Below are 21822 nucleotides of genomic sequence, written 5' to 3'. Positions count from 1 at the left end.
GAATGGCCCGTGCCAGTGTGGACAAGCAGCGGGCCGGTCGCAGACATAACCCGAGCCACGGCCCGCGAGCACCAACATCGCCGTAGCAGTCAGAGCCTGGCGAGCGGCGTCGTTCGTATGCAAGACGGCGGCCCACACGCCGCAAAATCCAGAGACGGAGCTAGGCCCCCCGCAGGCGGCGCGGGGCCCTTCGGGGTCGCCGCTGTGCCACCCACAGGCGGCACGGCGACCTCCAGGATGCCTACTCCGGCGCCCGCAGCGCGCCCTTCCCTTTTTCAAGATTTTGAAGAAAGCGGGCCCAATGGAGTGGACCCCAGAGGCCGAGGGGGCGTTGCGAGACCTGAAGAGATACCTCTCCTCTACACTGATACTAGTTGCGCCTAATCCACAAGAGCCGTTGATGCTGTATCTGGCGGCGACGAATCAAGTGGTCAGTGCCACGCTAGTGGCGCAGAGGGAGGTTGACGAAGAGGCAGTGGAAACGGCAGGACCGGCAGATGGCAAGTCAGAGATTCCCCCGGCAGGGCCTGGTGCCGGCAACGCAAGGCCCCCGGCAGAGTCCGACGCCGTCGGGACAGGGCCCGCGCAGCCAAGTGAAGTGGTGCAGAAGAAGAAGATGATGCAGCACCTGGTTTACTTTGTCAGCTCCCTCTTGCGGGGGGCTAGGTCAAGGTACTCCGGCGTGCAGAAATTGCTCTTCGGCCTCCTTATGGCCTCGAGGAAGCTGCGTCATTACTTCCAAGCCCACGAAATCACTGTCGTCACCCGCCTCCCGTTGCAACGGATAATGCACTACCCCGACGCAACCGGAAGAATTGTGGAGTGGGCCTTGGAGTTATCAAGCTTTGGGTTGAAGTTTGAAAGTACTTCGACCATCCAGAGCAGAGTCTTGGCGGAGTTCATTGCGGAATGGACCTGAACGCCCGACGAAGAAGTCCAGGAGACTGCTCTCCCCGGCAAGGAAGCAAGTCGCGACTGGATCATGTACTTTGATGGGGCTTTCTCGCTGCAAGGCGCCAGCGCCGGTGTGCTGCTTGTTGCACCCACCGGAGAGCACCTCAAGTATGTGATCCAGATGCACTTTCCCATGGAGATGTCTCCAAACAACACTGCTGAGTACGAGGGGCTGCTTGCCGGTCTCAGGATCGCGGCAGATCTCGGGGTGAAGAAGCTCATCGTCAGGGGTGATTCGCAACTCGTCGTCAGACAAGTCAACAAAGATTATCAGAGTCCGTTGATGGAGGCCTACGTAGATGAGGTGAGGAAGCTGGAGGAGCGCTTCGACGGTATACAAGCAGAGCACGTTCCCCGAGTGGAGAACGACATTGCTGACTACCTGTCGAAGCACGCTGCATTCGACCTACCTGTGGAACCAGGTACCTTTTTGCTTCGGCTAACTCAACCATCCGTCGAACCATCAACAGAGCAGAACAAGCGGAGGAAATCAGGCCCCGACAAGTACTTTCCTGCCGAGCCCCCAGGGGCCGCCGGCAAGGGTCTTGCCGCGGATTCTGAGCCTGCCAAAGGGTAGCTGGCTCCGGCAGGGCGCCAAGCCCTGGCCGTAGAGACGGCTGCCCCCATGGCGGAAGAGGTGCCTTTGGTCCTTGCCGTCGAGCCCCAGGCTCCGGCATGGGCACAGCATACCGTTCGTTTCCTCCAGACTGGGGAACTTCCTGAGGAGCAGGAAGAAGCAGAAAAAGTAGCCAATCGGTCTGCTTGTACCAGTTCGTCGATGACGTCCTGTACAGAAAAAGATCGAACGGTGTGAAGTTGAAGTGCATCCACCGGGAGGAAGGACTGGAGCTGTTGGCAGAGATACATGGAGGCATTTGTGGCTCCCACATAGGGTCGAGGGCCCTTGCCGGCAAGGCATTCCGGCAAGGTTTCTCCTTGCCCACCGCCCTCGAGGATGCCACGACACTAGTAACCAGGTGTGAAGCTTGCCAGTTCCATTCGAAGAAGCTTCATTAGCCAGCTCAAGCCCTTCAAACAATCCCTCTCTCCTGGCCGTTTTCGGTCTGGGAGCTCGACATACTGGCCCCTTTTTCTCGCGCTGTCGGGAGCTTTGAGTACTTGTACGTCGCAATCGACAAGTTCACAAAGTGGCCGGAGGTGGAGGCAGTAAGGAAGGTTACCGCACAGTCAGCCGTCAAGTTCTTCAAAGGGCTAGTTTGCCGTTTTGGTGTACCAAACAGAATCATCACCGACACCGACACACAGTTCACAAGCAACACCTTCATGCAATACATCCAAGACCTCGGCAGCAAGGTCTGATTTGCTTCCGTGGCACACCTGCGGAGCAACGGCCAGGCGGAGAGGGCAAATGCTGAAGTGTTGCGAGGCCTGAGAGCAAAGACTTTTGACAGGCTGCACAAGAGCGGAAGGCGCTGGATTGATGAGTTGCCGGCGGTTCTTTGGTTGATCAGGATGACGCCAAATCGATCCACCGGCCAGACACCTTTTGCCCTAGTATATGGGGCAGAAGCAGTTCTCCCCATGGAACTCATATACGGGTCACCTTGAGTGCTCGCTTATGATGAGCTTGAGCAAGAGCAATTGCGGCAAGATGACGCAACGCACCTTGAGGAAGATCGTCTTCGGGTGGCTGTGAGAGCTGCGCACTACCAGCAAGCCTTGCGCCGCTACCATAGCCGCAAGGTTCATGCCCGAAGCTTTGAGGAAGGCGACCTTGTTCTTCGGCGCGTTCAGTCGGCCAAGAATTCCAACAAGTTGACGCCGAAGTGGGAAGGCCCTTATCGGGTAATACGAGTCACCAGGTCCGGCGTAGTCCGCCTGGAGACCGAAGATGCTGTCCTAGTGAGCAACTCCTGGAACATCAATCATCTTCGCAGGTTTTACCCATAAGGCGCGGCTTGCCGGGCCTCCCGGCAAGCCACCTTTTGTACAACCTTTGCCGACAAGGCATGTAACCCTCTGTACAAAGCCAGGCGCAGACCCTGAGCATAAATAAACGAAGCGCTGGCGCCCTAAGTTATAGCATGCATGCTAGGTTAAGTCTCTCCCTCGGTTAGGGTTGATAGTGCTTAGCAGCGACTAACCCCTAGCCTAGAGGTCGAGTGTGCGTCTTTCTGCCCTCTTTGGTTCGCAGGGCACGTGGACACTTCTGCTGAGCCGCTTGGGAGAACGAGAACGGATCGGTGCTCCGGCCCCGGCAAGCCAAGACTGACGGGGGCTGAAGACACAAGGATCCGGCCATGGCAAGCCAAGGTTGCCGGGGGCTGCGGATTCAGATAAGTCTTTCATCCCCCTGTTAAGCATTTCCGTATGGAACTGGGACATGTGAAACCTCGTTTATATTCTTAAAACCACCGTGCTCCCCTTATCCCGTACCCAGGAACTATCCCCTGGGTCGGAACATGGTCGTAGTCGCGGTGGCGAGAGAAACAAACGAGGGGCCTAACTCTACATCGGCCCTGCCTCCGCCAAGAGCGTGAGAATGGTCGGCTAAAGTGGGGGAACGGCAAGGTCTGTTGCCGAGCAATCATGTTTATCTTAGAAATAACAAGGATTCGTCCTTGGCATGGGCCTCGCTCACACACAAAGAACCCGACAAACACCCTTTTTCATTAAAAATGTCCCATACAGGTACAGTTCCTACGGAATAAAAAACATGAGCAAGGGGATTACAAGTCTTAAAATTAACAAGTGCCCGCAGGCTTACAAACTGAAAAGAGATAAGGTGCCCGTAATCCCTTTCTTGTCCCTCTCCTCAGAAGGTGCAACAAGACAGCAGGAGGGCGAAAGGAACGCCTAGGCGAGGTGCGAGAAGCAGAAGGCACCAAGAGAGCATCCCGGTGCCGGCGGAGGAGCTAGAAGATGAGGCAACGGCTCGACAATACGCGACGAAGGCGTCGGTGCCCGCGTACTCCGAGTTGACGGCCGCCGCCCGCCTTCTTCGCCTTCTCCGACCCTCCTACGCCAGCTGCCCAAGGAGGCGATGGGGAACGCGTCGATGGAGAGCTTGATGAGGAAGGCCCTCGGCAGGGCGCAAGGCCGAGGGAGGGGCGACGCGATCAGTCGGAGTCGGCATCCTGCCGCTCGACTCCCTCGTCGTCGCTGTCGCTGTCCTCCTCGTCACTCTCTCTCGAGGAGGAATCTTCATTGTCGGAGGAGCTCTCCACGCAACACTTTAGACGAGTTCCAAGATCTCCAAAGACCTTCACGGAGAGCAGGCCGCCCTCCATTAACTTGAAGTAGAGGACGAGCCCCACCGTCAGGCTATGGATGCGAGCAAATGTCTTCCATCCGCGATGGAGATACATAACATGAGGAGCGGCGAAGTCGACGTCGACCCGCGTGCCGCCGCTCCCGCAGCCCCTCATGTGCAGCCTGAGGGTCTGGGGCGGATCGAGCTCCATCTCCTGAGGAAAAGGGGTCGGGAGGCGGAGACGACGATGCAATGGTCGGCGCAGCCTGATGAAGAACTCATGGGGCTGGTCCCCGACGTGAACCTCCGTCGCGGGAGGCACCGCTTACGGAGGCACGACCATCGCGCCGCCTTGTCCCCCTATCCCCCGACCGCCGCGGCGACCTCGGCCATGCCCCCTCCCCCTTCCTCTCATGGCTGGCTCTGCCGCCGCAGGCTCGTGGGAAGGCGGGACGCGCTGACGAGCAGCAACCCTCGCCGCCACCGTCGAAGGCCCATCACCTCCTCTCGCCATGGCAGGTGAAAGAAAGGAGCGAAAGTGGAGAAGGATGGATGCTGAAGGAATGTGGGATGGTGCCCCTCCCTCCACCTCCTTATAAAGGGGCGGGGTCGAGGCTCAGCAGCCCCACTCAGCCAATCCAGCTATCGGAGGCGCGGGGAATCAGGACCGACCCGCTGCCCTAATCAGCGACGGCCCGGTTTCCCGCCTCCACCGCCCGCCACTTGCATGGAGGACGCGTGGCGAGCGAACAGGATCGAAAGGACGGGTGAGGCAACCGTTCACCCCCCCCAGTGATCAGCGGGCGTGGGCGCCTTGATGACTGCGACCCGAGTCCACCCAGTAAATGAGCCGCGCCTCCACGCCTCCCTCTTTTTATGGGGAAGGCGCGAGCTGCCTCTTTACCACGATGTGACGCATGCATGCGGAAACCGCCCCACGCATGACCCCTACGTCACGCACGACCCTCCACGTCGCGCGCAGGTCGTGGGGAAGCGCATCGAACGAAACAGTTACTGCGGTAAAATAATCCGCCCCACCTGCCCGCGCACCGTTCTGGGCCTGGCCCAACAACGCGTCGCGCTTATGTGTGGCCCAAGCCCGAGGGCTCCTGTCGGTGTACAAAAGTAGGGGCACTCCTTTGTACCCCTTTACTTGTGCACGGACAGTCGAAGCCGCGTGCCTCGGCCGCACTAAGCAGGGCAGAGGAGGGAAGCCAGAGGGAAGCCGAAGCACAAGACAACCAAGACAACGACAAGACCAGAAACACAAAGAACAGAAGGGCGAAGCGGGTTCCCCCGGCAAGAACATTGCCGGGGCAGCATCAGCAGACCCGGCAAGAGCCTTGCCGGGGCAACTTGCCCAACACCAACAGAGCGAGCCACCCTTGAGCCCATGGGTTCTGACCCAACCAGGGCTCGGGAGGCGCCTCTGTGGTGGCATGCAGATCTTCGTCAAGATCATGGACATGTGAAATCAGATGAGGACCAGAAGACGGCGACCCTCGACGGGATCCCAGCCGACGGAATCCACTAGGCCCCCGGCAAGCGCCTTGCCGGGGACGATTGCAACGCCACGGCAAGACCCTTGTGGGGCGCCCGGCAAGGTCCTTGCCGAGAGTGTCAGCGGGGCCACAGCCAGGCCCGCATCGACCAAGACTCCACCATCGTCCCCAAGCAGCTGCTAGCTCAACCAGCTGGGCAGGCACCTGTGTGGCGACGGGCGGCCTCTACGCCGACTCGGCAACCACCTGCGTGGTGGCATGCAGATCTTCGTGAAGACCCTGCCACCATGCCACCTCAGCTGCCTGCCTGCCTACATGGCGCCGCATGCCTCGCTGGCCTGGGCGCGTGTCGAAGCAAGGCGGGGCGGTGACGGATGGGACGGCCCTCGTTCCCGTCCCTGATAAAGCTAAGGGACACATAAGCTATGCATTAAATGCGTCATGTCCTGTCATACGAGCGATAAGCTTGCAGCACTGTAGACCTTTCCACCTCCTGTGTGCCACTGTGGCGACCCCTTTTGCCTATAAAAGGAGGCCCGAGACGACCAGGAGAGGGATTCGGCTCTTTTGGGCAAGTTGCAGCCCGTAGCTAGCTCAAGAACACAAGAACACTCAATACATCCACCAAAGCAGGACTAGGGTATTACGCATCCTCGCAGCCCGAACCTGGGTAAACGATCCATGTGCTTCTTGTTAGACCTGCTCTTCTCACGATCCCGCGCCCGCCGACCGTAGAAGGGATTCCAGTGATCCCATAGGTGTCATTTCCACCGACAATAAGCTAGAACTACTAATCTTTGGAAGAACGGGTAAGGATTTAAGAGGAACTCTTCTTCGGTCTTCAAAATCCGAGAATGACGACGAGAAATACCACCAAAATTATTGAGACACTCTGGAACAATGGATAATAGAAATGATGAACCAACGATGAAAGAATTTTAAAGATCTTGAAGAAAGACATATGACTGATGGAATCCATTCTTACGTCACACTTTTAAAAGAATTTGAGAATCACTCCTGATAAATTAGAAGAGTCAGGTAAGATCCTGGGAAAAGACATGTGGGTTAGGGCCCACTCAAAAGAAACAGCGTTGAAATGATTACTTGAAAGGGACATTGCACCGGTTAAATTAAATGGCTTGAATGAGATAACAACCTCGAAATAGCTAGAAAGGATTAAGAATAGAAACTTGAATCTTCTGAGATACTCTTAAGCACTCCGGAGAAGAAATAGAGGGAGGTGAATAATTAAGAGGTGCACCAACATGACAAAGCAATTGACACGAGGAAAGGAATATGATAAACACTGAAAGCTTGAATTGAATCCACCGGAGAAGAAAAAAAATGAAGAATGATGATCTTGTAGCTTCCTTAACATCTTCCTGAGAATCACCGGATGAGAACATTGAAGCAAAATAATGAAGAGACTTCACAGCAATAAAATGGATGCTTGATTAAGATATATGAGTCCTCGAATAAAAAGGTTGGGAGGGCGGGAAAAACAAAGGCAACTTGGGGCAGATGGAATAAACACCGTTGAGAAAACTTAGAATTGATCTTGCGGATGGGGAGAATGATGGGATCATCTTGAAGAGAAACACACCGGTTGGAAATAGAATTAAGATGGCAATCTCGATGATCAAGAAGGATTAGTAACCACGTAGGAATATGAGAACACCACTTAGAAAAGGTATGGAATCAAGACTTAACATTGAAGCAACTCGAATACCACAAACAAAAACAAAAACAAAGGATTTGGCTTGCCGAATAAGCCGGAAACAAACATATGATAGATCCCATATCGTATCATGTGTTTGTTGGACAGATATCCTACGAGATACTTGAATTCCCACTTATAAACTCCCGAAACTTTCTGGTTATGCAATCTGGTGTTGGGGATACAGGGGAAGCAATATATCTCACCCAAACTAGCGGGTTCGAGAACTATGTAGACATGACCGAGACACATCTCCGGTCAATAACCAATAGCAGAACCTGGATGCTCATATTGGCTCCCACATATTCTATGAAGATCTTTATTGGTCAAACCGCATAACAACATACGTTGTTCCCTTTGTCATCGGTATGTTACTTGCCCGAGATTCGATCGTCAGTATCTCAATACCTAGTTCAATCTCGTTACCGGCAAGTCTCTTTACTCGTTCCTGTAATACATCATCCCGTAACTAACTCATTAGTTACAATTCTTGCAAGGCTTATAGTGATGTGCATTACCGAGTGGGCCCAGAGATACCTCTCCGACAATCGGAGTGACAAATCCTAATCTCGAAATACGCCAACCCAACAAGTACCTTTGGAGACACCTGTAGAGCACCTTTATAATCACCCAGTTATGTTGTGACATTTGGTAGCACACAAAGTGTTCCTCCGGTAAACGGGAGTTGCATAATCTCATAGTCATAGGAACATGTATAAGTCATGAACAAAGCAATAGCAACATACTAAACGATCGAGTGCTAAGCTAACGGAATGGGTCAAGTCAATCACATCATTCTCCTAATGATGTGATCCCGTTAATCAAATGACAACTCATGTCTATGGCTGTCAGGACCCCGATTCCAAGTCACATCGATCTAGCCGGTAACACCTCATATCACTTTGCGGCCTCATGCACGGTATTCCCACGGGTGTCGCCTTACCATGGCCCGGGACCGTTTGCGCCTTTTAGCTCACGTATATGATAGTGCCGCTAGCATCCATATGACAGAGAACCCGGGCCGATATGACTAGTCGTGAACCCAAAGTGGCACTAACTTACGGAGACAGGCATACATCAATCAACATCGAGCAAGTCGGTCAGCAGCGTGCGAATCCGGGCTGTAGCACTGGGCTAACAGGACTCCGGGAACACAGGCTGTAGGAGGCTAGGTAGGACTCCGGATATCACTGCGTGACATTTCCCCGAAGGGACAGACACAGGAACGAAGTGAATCACATGCCGGCCAGTCAAGTGTTCCGGAGCAGTAGTGATGGGCTAGCAGGACTCCGGTGAACCGTGCTCTAGCAGACTACTATGGCTCATGGAAGCACAAGACTACATTTCCCCATAAGAGAGGCTACCAAGGATAAACAACTAGGTTGTCGGATCCCACACATACCAAGCATTTCAATCATACACACAATATGCTCGATATGTGTAAATACAACATGGCATCACAACATAACTCTACGACTCAAGTATTTATTCATTAGGCTCCGAGGAGCGAGATATTACAAACATGGGTCTCATGACCCAACATTCAGAGCATACAAGTCAAAGCACATGCGGAAGCTTAACATGTCTGAGTACAGACATCTACAAATGAAGAAGGCTGAGAAGCCTGACTATCTACCAGATCCTGCCGAGGGCACAAGATCGTAGCTGAGGTATCAAGCTAAAAGTCGAAGTCCACACAGAACTACTAGCGAGACTGACGTCTCTCTGCAAAACATAAAATAGGCAAACGTGAGTACAAATGTACCCAGCAAGACTTACATCAGAACTAGCTACATATGCATCGGTATCAACAAAGTGGGTGGTGGAGTTTAACTGCAGCAAGCCAGCTTTGACTCGGTGGCTATCCTAAACTACGACTACAAGTAACTCTTTTGAGGTGGCGCACACGAGTCCACATATTCCCCATTCAATACACCACTATGGATCCGCTCCCGTCTCCCTACGAGAACGCCATCCATAGCACTCACGTTTATCTTGCGCATTTTAGAGTATCCACTTTCACTTATATATGAACTGTACAGGCAACCCAGAAGTCCTTTTCCGCGGACACGACTATTCGAATAGATGATGTTAACCCTGCAGGGGTGTACTTCTTCACACACGCTCTCGCCACTTACCACCATGTACACGTCGTGTATCTTGGCAACCTTCAAGCGGAAGCCTGGCAAGGGAGTCGGCCATGACCTGACTAACCACACAAGTCTCTCGTCCAGGTTTATCGCCTATTCGGGTTCCATCCGCAAGGAGATCCGGCCGGGGTGTCGCTCACGGCCCCAAACGATGTGTGCAGGGTTCCCAAGCCCACCATCCGGGTGCCACTTGGTACACCGGGCCACTGTGCCTAGTCTGTCCCAAGCCCACCTGTACCGGGTGTCACTTAGTAGACTACTAGCACTACCTACAAACACCAGAAACTAGTAGCAACTCTTGGACAGAGATCATGTTGATTAATAAGTCGAGAGGGATCGAGTTACCGGAACCCAATGTGTGGTAGTAACTGTTCATGGATCACAAACACAGAACTCAGTTCCTGAGGACGGCTGCAATCAGACAACCCACCATGTACTCCTACATGGCCTCTCACCGCTACCTTTACCAAATCGTATTCACACACTTAGCTCTCACACAGTAGGACATGTTCACCACATTACAATTCATCCCCGATGAATCAGACCTGACTCAACTCTAAGCAGTAGCAGGCATGACAAACAAGCATGAATGAGTAGGCACATCAGGGCTCAAACAATTCCTACTCATGCTAGTGGGTTTCATCTATTTACCGTGGCAATGACAGGTCATGCAGAGGAAAGGGTTTCAACTACCGCAGCATGTAGTAGTTGAATCGTTGTTGTCCTAATGCTGTAAGAGAGAGCAGGAGCGAGAGAGTGGGATTGTATCGGAATGAACAAGGGGGTTTTGCTTGCCCAGCACTTCTGAAGATAATATAGCTCTTCATCGGTGTCATCAAACTCATCGTCGGAATACGCCTACCGATTGGGGACAAGCACCGGCAACAGAGAAGAACACAATCAATGCAAATGCGACAATATGATGCATGATCATGACATGGAAATATGCTGTGATTTGAGCTAATGCAGCTAGCAACAAGTGCAAGGGAGTCCATTTGAACCAAAGGTTCAAATGCAAACTCTAGTTTGAGCATTTAAAATTCCATTTGAATGTTTTCACATATACAGCATGTATAAGTTGGTTTTCCATGCATGAAAGTAGCATAAATGGATAGATTGGATTTTTCTGATAATTTTTCATATATAACTTATTTCATTTGGAGTTACGGTTGATTTTATATGAATTTTTGAAGTTAGCATTATTTTCTGAAATTTCCTGAATAAGAATAAATCCAGAAAATAATTAACTGCTTCAGCACTGCGTCACTGTGATGTCAGCGGGTCAACGGGGCTGGTCCAGGTCAAACCTGACTAGTGGGACCTGCGTGTCAGTGTCTTAACTAATTAACAGAGACTGTTAGTGCCAATTAACAAATCAGCTTAATTAAACCATAGGCTGGGCCCAGAATTAGTGACTCAGAGGGGACTCAAACCCAGTCAACCGTGGTCAAACTCGCCGGAGTTGACCCACGGCTCGTCGCCGGCGAGGCCAGAGACGGCGGACGGCTTCGGGATTCTTGCTCCGGCAACCAAATGGCCGGCAGAGACCACCTACGTGACGCTGGCGATCCCGCGCATCGAGTGGTGGAGTCAGTTACGCCGGGGGCGACCTATATCAACGGCGGCGAGCTCAAAGGCAGCGGCCGAAGTTCGGGTCTCAGCGGAAACGGCGTTGCGGGGCACGGGCGAGCGAAGTGAAACGCTGCGCAGCATCCTGGGGTCACCAGGAGCTCGGTGAGGTGCACGGGCGCGACTCGTTCGAGCTAGGGCCACGGCGGCGACAAGGCCGGGCGGCGGTGAGCTTCTGGCACGGCGGGGATAGATGGCTGCGGCATGAATTCGTCAAGGGGAGCAGGGGGTTCGGTAGAGGGCTCACGGCGGGGTCGTCGGCGATCTCAGCGTGCTCGGGGACGGCCTGGTGACGATGAATCGGTCGACGACGGCCATCGGTGCAGAGGACGAAGATGGCGTCGACGACGGCACTCTAGGGTGTCCGGCGTCATGTGGCTCGTCGGAGAGGACGGGGGCGTCACTGAAGAGCTCGGGGCGCGTCGGAGGGTCTCGGAGATGGCTGTGGCCGTGGTGGAGCTCGTCGGCGGCGACGACTGCGTTCGGTCGTGCTCGGGGAAGGGACTAGAGGGCGAGGGAGAGAGCAGAGAGTGAGGGAGAGGAGCGAAGGGGCTGCGGGGCGTCTCCAGACGCGTCGGGGGCGCCTCGGTGGCAAGCAGGAGGTGGAGCTCGGGCGCGCGCGCTTTCCACACGCCTCTGCCTACTAGCAGAGGTTGAAGACAGCCGCTTCAGGCCAGCGGGCTGGGCCAGCTGGAGGAGCTGGGCCAGGTGGGCTGCCAGGTAAGTCAGGTGGGTCTCTTTCTCTCTCTCTTCTTTTATTTGTTTCTGTTTTCTAGTTTTCTGCTATAGTTTGAGCTTAGGAAAAATACCAAGGCATTTCCTAAAATCCTGAAAATATTCATGGACACTTGCTGAATTATTTCAGTGACCCAAAAATAGTTGCAACATTATTTGAGCATTTAAATTATTTATAGTACTTAAATGCCCAAAGTCAAATAGAATAAGATTTAATTCAAAAATCCAGAATGGCCTAGAAATATGTGCATCATTTTTGTCAGAGGTGCTGGACCAATTTAGAAATGATGAACATTTCTAAAGGGCATTTTGGGATCATTGAAAAGATTTAAGTTTGAATCTAGTTGAATTTCATTTGCTGCTAGGGTTGATCATCCCCCATTTCAAGTTTCTGAGAAATTTAAGCATGATGCAACAACCAAGCTAGTCCAAGTGCATAGCAAGGCTAGGGACATGACAATGGCTAGGAAACATAACCATCTTTGATCAACGAGCTAGTCAAGTAGAGGCATACTAGTGGCACTCTGTTTGTCTATGTATTGACATATGTATCATGTTTCCGGTTAATACAATTCTAGCATGAATAATAAATATTTATCATGAAATAAGGAAATAAATAATAACTTTATTATTGCCTCTAGGGCATATTTCCTTCACGAACGAAATGAAGGTGTAGCAGTATACCCCGCACGGGGTCAAGAAGGCGGTCTTCTCTCGTCCTCCACTGCCATCTTGATCTGGTGGTAGCCTGAGAATGCGTCCAGGAAACACAGCAGGTCGCACTCAGCGGTGGAGTCAACAATCTAGTCGATGCATGGAAGTGGGAATGGGTCTTGGGGGCAGGCCTTGTTGAGGTTGGTGAAGTCGACACACATGCGTTCCTTCCCGCCTTTCTTTGGCATGACGACATGGTTCGCCAGCCATTCCGGGTATCGGACCTCGCGAATGACTCCTGCTTCTTCCAGCTTGCGAGTTTCCTCGACGATGAAGGACTACTTCTCCGTGGAATGTCGACGTGCCTTCTACTTCACAGGGCGCACATTGGGGCACACCCTTAAGTGATGTTCGATTACCCCCTGGGGACCCCCACCAGCTGCTTGGGCTCCCAGGCGAATACCTCCTTGTTCGCGCGTAGGAACTTCACCAATGCCTCCTCTTGGTCCAGATCGCGGTTGGCGCTTATGGTGAAGGTGGCTCCCGAGGATCCATCCTCCTCGACCGGCACGTGATTTGTTTCGGCTCGGTCCTGAGTGAACAGCTGCTTCTTTTTCGCTGGCGCGGCCCCCTTAGCCTCCGGGGCGGCTTCGTCAGCCGGGCGCGTGGCCGCAGCGGCCCTAAAGGCGAGCTTGAGGGCCGTCACGGCCTCCTTGGTGTCTCCAGCCACAGTGAGGACGCCGCTGCTGCCATGAACTGAGCCAGGGTAGGGTACCCTAGGATGGCGTTGTACGGGAGGCCGATACGGGCGATATTAAAGTCAATCAGCTCGGTGCGGTAGTTGTCCCGGGTGCCGAAAGTAACCGGGAGGCATATTTGCCCCAGGGGGCTGGTGGATCCGCTGCCGACCCCGAAGAAAGGCTTGGTGGGGCGGAGTCGGCCGCACAGTACGTGAAGCAAGCCGAAAGCTTCCATGGAGAGCACGTTGAGGCCAGATCCGCCGTCGATGAGTGTCTTGGTCACGGCGACGTTGCAGATGGTGGGTGTGCAGAGCATTGGGAGCGCGCCCGAGCAAGCAGTGGTAGAGGGGTGGTCCCCTGAGCCAAAGGTGAGGTCGGCTTTGGGCGCCGCCCATCTCGGAGGGGCTCCCTGCTGCGCAGAGGCGGCGCCGATCTGACGGAAGAACTGCTTGATATGGCGGTCCGAGGGCGGTGTTAGTGAGCCGCCGAGGAGGGCTGCGACGACATTGTGGGAGGGAATGTAAGGCTCTTTTTACTCCTTTAGTTATATAAGGGAATTGATTGTGGGAGAGAACGTAAGGCTCTTTTTACTCCTTTACCCTATGCCCTTCTGATCCGAGTCATCCTCTTCTCTTCTACGGGGATTAAGAACTAGGCTTCTCATCTTTCTATCAGGATCAGGTGTTACTAATCCGTAGACGTATAGGAATGATGGATTCAAGTATCAGTTCAGTTTCTAGTACTTCCATGTGTTAAAAGTTGGTCTCCGAACCTTGATATTGTGATGTTAAGTGGTTATGCCACAATTTTGCATGATGTCTCAAATCTTCTGAGCATTTATAGCCGTTATGTTGTCCGAGACAACCCAGGTTTCTAAATAATCTGATGCACTTGCAAATCTTTCCTCCGTGTTACCGATGTCCTTTTGGGCCAGATTAAGCACACTAATCGGTGTGTTGAGGTACTCCATTGCCTCGATGTATATGTTGAAGCTATTATTATGACCCTAGGTGTCTTAGAGAACAACCAAGTAATCTAGCCATGTTTTGTGTTCCCGGTGTGATAATTCTGGCCATCATTCTCGAAAGCATCCCGTGATGCCATTTAGTTAGTAGGCATTCTATTCCTGGGTTCTGGAACCCAAGATTCACCCTACTTACTTCATGTTGATAGTGTTTGCTAGTTCCTTTAGGATATTAGTAACCTTGTGATAGTCCTCGGGGTGTGTGGTATATCGTTCTTCCAATACCATGACCCAATATGGCAGAAGTTTTTTTGAACCAAAAGATCACAACCAGAGTGCTCTTGACGAGTTCTCCATTCTGCATTGTGAATCTGCCAGTCCTTCCTTTTCAGCATGGGTTATCCGGAAGAAATATGTTGAACTTGTTCGACATACTAACCTATGCATCCACAACTCAGAAAGATATATGTTCCTTTGAGTTGTCCCTCTGTAGTTGTATTCCGACCCCATCTATAAGTTGATAGTCAGGAGTAGTTGTGCATTCGTGTTCATCGATGCCTTATACCCCTATGGTCCATCAAGCCATTCTATTTCGGAATGACTAGGAGAAACAAACTCCAGTACCTCATCCATATCCAGGATTGGGTCAAAGTAGTTGTGCTCTGCAGATCAAATGCCAATCCAGCTTTTGCTCTGTTCTACCCTGGAGTATTACCCCCTTTATGTCAGGATTGCCATGAGAATTGCACCATCTCTTATGAATTCTAGATGTAGTGATACTTCTCGCCATCATTGTTTCATACCTCGGTTCCATGTTATTTTAACCGGAATGCCGACAAATGAACTGTGATGCGTGAAATCAATACTCCTAGCAACTCCGCTGCTTGGTAGTTAATGGACAATAATTTCATTCTTAGCGTGTTGGTTATTGAATCATCATCCTAAGATTGATCGTGCTACCTAGTCCATATTTCCTAGTGCACTCCTCGATCAATGAGTTAGGATTGTAACAATCCTTTGCTCTTTTGGTCATATCATCTTGCCTGCAAAGCAAGATTGCTCTCGAGCTTAGTAACTTATCGGTGGTTCATGATTTTTTGAATATCTTCTCGGAAGTGTCACGAGGTTGTCCCCTGACTGTTATGTTGAGCTCGTGATCAAGTTGGTTTTCTTGTAAACCACCCTTTCTCCAAGAATCTGTGTCGGATACCCTGAGCTAGTTGGTTAAGCTAAACAAGAACTTGGAGAGTTGGAAGATAAAAGCTTACCTGACTTAGTTCATCCCTAAGGGATATCTTTTTTTGCGTGTGTGTGTGCTGAAGAAAATGTCATCTTCATTGATTGATCATCGTGATCAGTTGTTGGACCTATTGTCTTACCCAATCTTTGATTTGAGTATGGGCTATCGTCAAATCAAAATCAGAACCAACGATGTTGGTAATGTTGTCTTACTCGTGGTCAATCCCTTGAGCATACACCATTACATCTTTAGGTCTGACCAATGCTATCACCTTGTTCACATAATGGTGGAATTCCAGTGATATGGAAATTCCGATGAGTTTCTGTTGAGCCCATCAGTAGCATTTTATCTCCTCCATGACTCATGTTGAACATTAAGCTAGTGTTGGAAACTTGTGTTAGAATTTTCTTCATGTCCCGTTCATGAAGGATGTGTTTGGATGAAAGGAGCGACTTCCTCTAATTCATGCGCATTAGATGCAAGTTGCCGCCGTGGATTCGAGAAAGCTTGTTTTTGCTTCCTTTGGAATCATCCCGACTCAGTCATGCATGTGCGAAGTACTCTATGGTTTGATAGGTTGCTGCCTCCATTCCATATGTGTTTCCTAGCACGCCAAGCCACTGATTGATTTGTTCAAGGAGAAGAAGCTCCTTCATAAGAGCTAATCATATGACTTATGCAAGGACTTCGTTATCCGCAATGATGGTTCCCAACCAGAACTCAGTAGTGTTTTATTGTAAGACTACTATGTGGTAATGCTTGTCTGGGACAACGTGTTCACGTGTATGTAGCAGAGCTAGCTCATGTTTTGGAGCTTGCTATCGTAGTTCATCCCCAGAGAATCTCGCAACGTCAGCTCATCGATTTGTGTTGCAAACTTTCATTTTCCTTTCTAGACTTGATGAGTCTGGAATATCCTGACACCAACCAGATCTGAATCTCAGGCAGAGCTGATGATTGGAACATATTCCAAAAATTATAATATTGGTCTCTCTGTAACCGGTAAAGTGGATGTCCTGGCCAACACACCCACCCGGAAGACCTATTATTGTAGTATCTTGATTGAGGAAGTTGGCCACCTCCCCATAAGGATTTCGTAGGATTTACTCCAGTAGTTGTTCCTTATGGATTCTTGTGCTCCCAAAGTCCGACCTTTTACTTGATGTTCTAGATACCAAACCATATCTATAAATGGGTTACGCTAGCACATCAAGGAGAACATTAGAAGAGGAGTGTTAAATATCTCTCGGTCGATCATCTAGGTTTTGTTCCTTGGCATTGCTAAGGTAAAATCTGAGAAAGTGTTGTCCTCTTTTGTATCTGCATCCTCCATCATGATTCATCATGGTGGTATGATGTGTTGCCATGATCCTCGGCACGGATGTTGGTAAAACCTTGATGAATATGGAAATGCTCAAGTTCTTGAAAGCATGCTCAGTCACTAGGTTATATCCTTGGCATCAACTGGAATGTGCCTTCCATTTGCCGAATTGTTCTATAACGATAGTTTTCTTTCCAAACTGAGTATGCCATTCTTTTGAATTCTTTCAAATGATCATTTGTAAATTGCCTTAGGCTGGTATCTATGGATCAAAAGTAATTCTTTTTGCCTCTTAAGGGAACAATCCAACAAGTCACCTCTTCTAAGGTGCCCCGTTATGGAATCATGGCAATTATCTCCTCGCTACTTTGAAACCATGCACCATGTTACTCAAGCATGGAATTGTTGCCTACCAAATTGAACCCTTGTCATCTGCTTCTTCCCATTGGCCATGATGTGTGTTTTGTGTCTCAACTCAAGAGGTGTTCTTACGTCTCATTCCGTGAGTTGGTCGTGAGTTGCTCGATCTCCAAGAAGATCGATTCCTGTAGAGTTTCCTTTTGTCGTCATAGTGTTGGCATGAAGATCTCGAAAGCAAGAACGTCAAGATCAATTTGAAGCAATGAATCGATATCTACGATGGGGGAAGTTGGATCGTGAAGATTGTGTTAGCTTTGTGTCCCCTCTGTCTTCTTACCTCACGTCTTGAATCTCGGGACGAGATTCCTGTTTAGTGGGGGCGAGTTGTCACATCCCTAGCTTCTGGTGTTGCCTAGTGTTTGCTTCCTGCTTGCATCATGTTTAAAATTTTGAAACTTGAATTGAGGAAATTTGGAAGCCTCAAAATTTAATTCAAGAAGGGCAAAGAACCCTGGAAAATTGCATTCAATGTTTCTCAAAATGTTCTTATTAACTGTTTGATATTTTTGGCAAGGCTTTTGCACCAAACCAAAAATAATGAACATTTTTAAGGAATATTTTGGGCACTGAATTTAAACCATTATTGTATTTCAATTTGGAATTATATTCATAATATATGGGATATATTTTCAAATAACTTTGAAATGTTTTATGTGCTATTCGAAAAGTCCATATAGCACCATAAAATTATTTAGAGTGTTTTGGCATTGTTTGAATTCATTTTGAATTTACAAGAAGTGGCAAAATATCTGAATAAAAAAAGAAAATAGAACAAAATTTAAAACAGAGCAGAAAATTCACCTGGGCTTCTTACCTGTAGCAGCAGCCCACCAGGGGCACACCCGTCTTCTACCCCTGCCAGTAGGAGCAGCTGCGTGCTCGCACGCGCGCGGCCGAGGAGGCCGGCTCCTCCCTGCCTGCCTGCCCCTCCCCGACGCATTTGGACGAGCGCCACGCGACCCTCCCCGGCTCTCCCTCACTCTCTCTCGTCCCCATCCCCTCCCCTAGCTCTCTCCCTCGCACGCACCGAACGCAGCAGCCGCCGCCGCTCGCCGTTGCCGCGGCCAGAGCCTCTTCCCCGCCTCACCGACGCGTCCCAGGGATCCGCCTCGCCGCCCTCTTCCACCTCGTCGAGCCAAGCCTCGTCGGAAGCCCTGTTTTGTCGTCGCCACGTCGTCTTATACCTCGGGATGCCAAGATCGCCACCGCTGTGCCTTCTGCTCCGAGCCTCCCCCGAGCCCATGTCGACGCTCTGCAATCACTGTGAGCTCCTGCATCGGAACCCCCTCTCCCCGAGCTCGATTACGCCCTCTAGTCGTGCCAGCCGCCATACCCGAGTGCCGCCATCCGCCATGGTCGTTGCTCTTGCAGCCACCGTGCATCTCCACTCAAGCTTGTGCCTCCGGCGTGCTCCTGGAGCAACGACGAGTCCAACACAGCCCCTAACTAGCTCTCCCGTGCGCTGGAACCACACGACCGCACTTGCCCGAACTCCGACCGCCACCATAGCTCATCACCGGGCTCGATTCCGGCCACCCTACGCCCAACCACAGCCACCACTAGATGCGCGCGAGCGCCAGCAAGCTGCAGCAACAAACCGCGCTCAAAACGGAGCCCCGTGGGCAATTTCCGAGCCCCTCCGCCGCGACTGTTGCTGACGTGGCCTTGTCATTAGCTGCTAATGGCCGCGCTAATCACCCTAGAGCCACTGGCATGTGGGCCCCGGTGCCCATATAGGTTAGCCTAATTTTTCTGTTTAGATTAGTGCTAAGCATGTGGCCCCACGTGTCAGCTTGACTTTGACATAGTCAACGTTGACTGGGCCCACCTGTCGGCGACCTAACTAACCCAGGGTCACTGACCAATGTGTCCCGCTGGTCAGGTTTGACCTGGACCGCCCCTATTGACCTGCTGACATCACACTGACGTCATGCTGACACAGTAAATGTTTTCTAGCGTTTTTATTAATCCAGGAAATTCCAGAAAATAGTTAAAACTTCTAAAAATCATAGAAATTCAACCGTAACTCCAAATGGAAAGATTTATATATGAAAAATGATCAGAAAAATCCAATCTATCCATCTATACCTTTTTCATGCATGTTAGAACAACCTATGCCTGCTGATAAGGTCAAATCAATTAAATGGCATTTGAATAATCACATATGGAGTTTGAATTTGAATCTTGTATTCAAACCAACTTCATTTAATCATTGCTAGGTGCATTAGCTCAAATCACAGCATATTGCCATGTCATTATCATGCATCATATTTTTGCATTGCATTGATTGTGTTCTTTCTGTGTTACCGGTGGTTGTTCCCTCTCGATAGACGTGTTTCGACGTTGAGTTCGAGGACACCGATGAAGAACTATATCATCTTCAGGAGTGCCAGGTAAGCAAAACCCCCTTGTTCACTCCGATACAATCCCACTCTCTCGCTCCTACTCTCTTTTACTGCATTAGGACAACAACGATTCAACTGTTACATGCTGCGGTAGTTGAACCCCTTTCCTCTGCATGACCTGTCATTGCCACAGTAAATAGATGAAACCCACTAGCATGAGTAGGAGTTGTTTGAGCCCTGATGTGCCTACTCATTAATGCTTGTTTGTCACGGCTGCTATTGCTTAGAGTTGTGTCAGGTCTGATTCATCGGGGATGAGTTGGAAAGTTGTGAACATGTCTTACTATTGAGAGCTAAGTGTGTGAACACGATTTGGTAAAGGTAGCGGTGAGAGGCCATGTAGGAGTACATGGTGGGTTGTCTCATTGAAACCGTCCTCAGGAACTGAGTTCTGTGTTTGTGATCCATGAACAGTTACTACCACACATTGGGTTCCGGTAACTCGACCCCTCTCGGCTTATTAATCAACTCGATCTCTGTCCAGGAGTTGCAACTAGTTTCTGGTGTTTGTAGGTAGTGTTAGTAGTCTACCAAGTGGCACCCGGTACAGGAGGGCTTGGGATAGACTAGGCACAGTGGCACGGTGTACCAAGTGGCACTCGGATGGTGGGCTTGGGAACCCTGCTCACATCGTTTGGGGCCGTGAGCGACACCCCGGCCGGATATCCTTGCGGATGGAACCCGAATAGGCGATAAACCTGGACTAGAGACTTGTGTGGTTAGTTAGGTCGTGGGCGACTCCCTCGCCAGGCTTCCGCTTGAAGGTTGCCGAGATACACGACGTGTACATGGTGGTAAGTGGCGAGAGCGTGTGTGAAGAAGTACACCCCTGCAGGGTTAACATCATCTATTTGAAAAGTCGTGTCCGCGGTAAAGGACTTCTGGGTTGCCTGTACAGTTCATAGACAAGTGAAAGTGGATACTCTAAAATACGCAAGATAAGCGTGAGTGCTATGGATGGCGTTCTCGTAGGGAGATGGGAGCGGATCCATAGTGGTGTATTGATATGGTGAATAGGTGGACTCGTGTTCGCCACCTCAAAAGAGTTACTTGCAGTCATAGGTCAGGATAGCTACCGAGTCAAAGCTAGCTTGCTGTAGTCAAACTCCACCACCCCCTTTGTTCATACTGATGCATATGTAGATAGTTCTGATGTAAGTCTTGCTGGGTACATTTGTACTCACGTTTGCTTAATTTATGTTTTTGCAGAGAGACTTCAGTCTCACCCGTAGTTCCGTGTGGACTTCGACGTTTAACTTGTTACCTCAGCTACGGTCTTGTGCCCTCGGCAGGGTCTTGTAGTTAGTCAGGCTTCTCAGCCTTTTTCATTTGTAGTTGTCTATACTCAGACAAGATAAACTTCCCGCATGTGATATTGCTTGTATGACTTGAATGCTGGGTCATGAGACCCATGTTTGTAATATCTGACTCTACGGAGTCTTATGGATAAATACTTTGAGTCGTAGAGTTTTCTTGTGATGCCATGTTGTATTTACACATATCGAGCATATTGTGTGTATGATTGAAATACTTGGTATGTGTGGGATCCGATAACCTAGTTGTCTATCCTTGGTAGCCTCTCTTATGGGGAAATAGTCTAGTGCTTCCACTGAGCCATGGTCGTCTGCTACAGCCCGGTTTACCGGAGTCCTGTTAGCCCAGTTGCTATTACTCCGGAACACTTAGGCTGGCCGGCATGTGTCCTTCTTCGATCCTGTGTCTGTCCCGTCAGGGAAATGTCACGCGGTGCCTTTCGGAGTCCTGTTAGCCTGCTACAGCCTGGGTTCTCGTAGTCCTGCTAGCCCAGTTGCTACAGCCCGAATTCACTCGCTGATGACCGACACGTTCGTTGCTGGGTCATGTATGCCTGTCCCCATAAGTTAGTGCCACTTTGGGTTCATGACTAGTCATGTCGGCCTGGGTTCTCTGTCATATGGATGCTAGCGACACTAACATATACGTGAGCCAAAAGGCGCAAACGGTCCCGAGCCAGGTAAGGTGGCACCCGTGGGAATACCGTGTGTGAGGCCGCAAAGTGAAATGATGTGTTACAGGCTAGACTAGTGTGACTTAGAATCGGGGTCCTGACAACTTTGGTATCAGAGCCTGACTGCCTGTAGGATTACCAAGCCAAACTGGTCAAAGTTGAGTCTAGAAATGCTTTTAGTTATATATGG

The sequence above is a fragment of the Aegilops tauschii genome, chromosome 7, assembly GCF_002575655.3.
Source record: "Aegilops tauschii subsp. strangulata cultivar AL8/78 chromosome 7, Aet v6.0, whole genome shotgun sequence".
Classification (NCBI taxonomy): Eukaryota; Viridiplantae; Streptophyta; class Magnoliopsida; order Poales; family Poaceae; genus Aegilops; species Aegilops tauschii.
The sequence above is the reverse complement of the archived record's forward strand: the minus strand, read 5'-3'. Positions refer to the sequence as shown.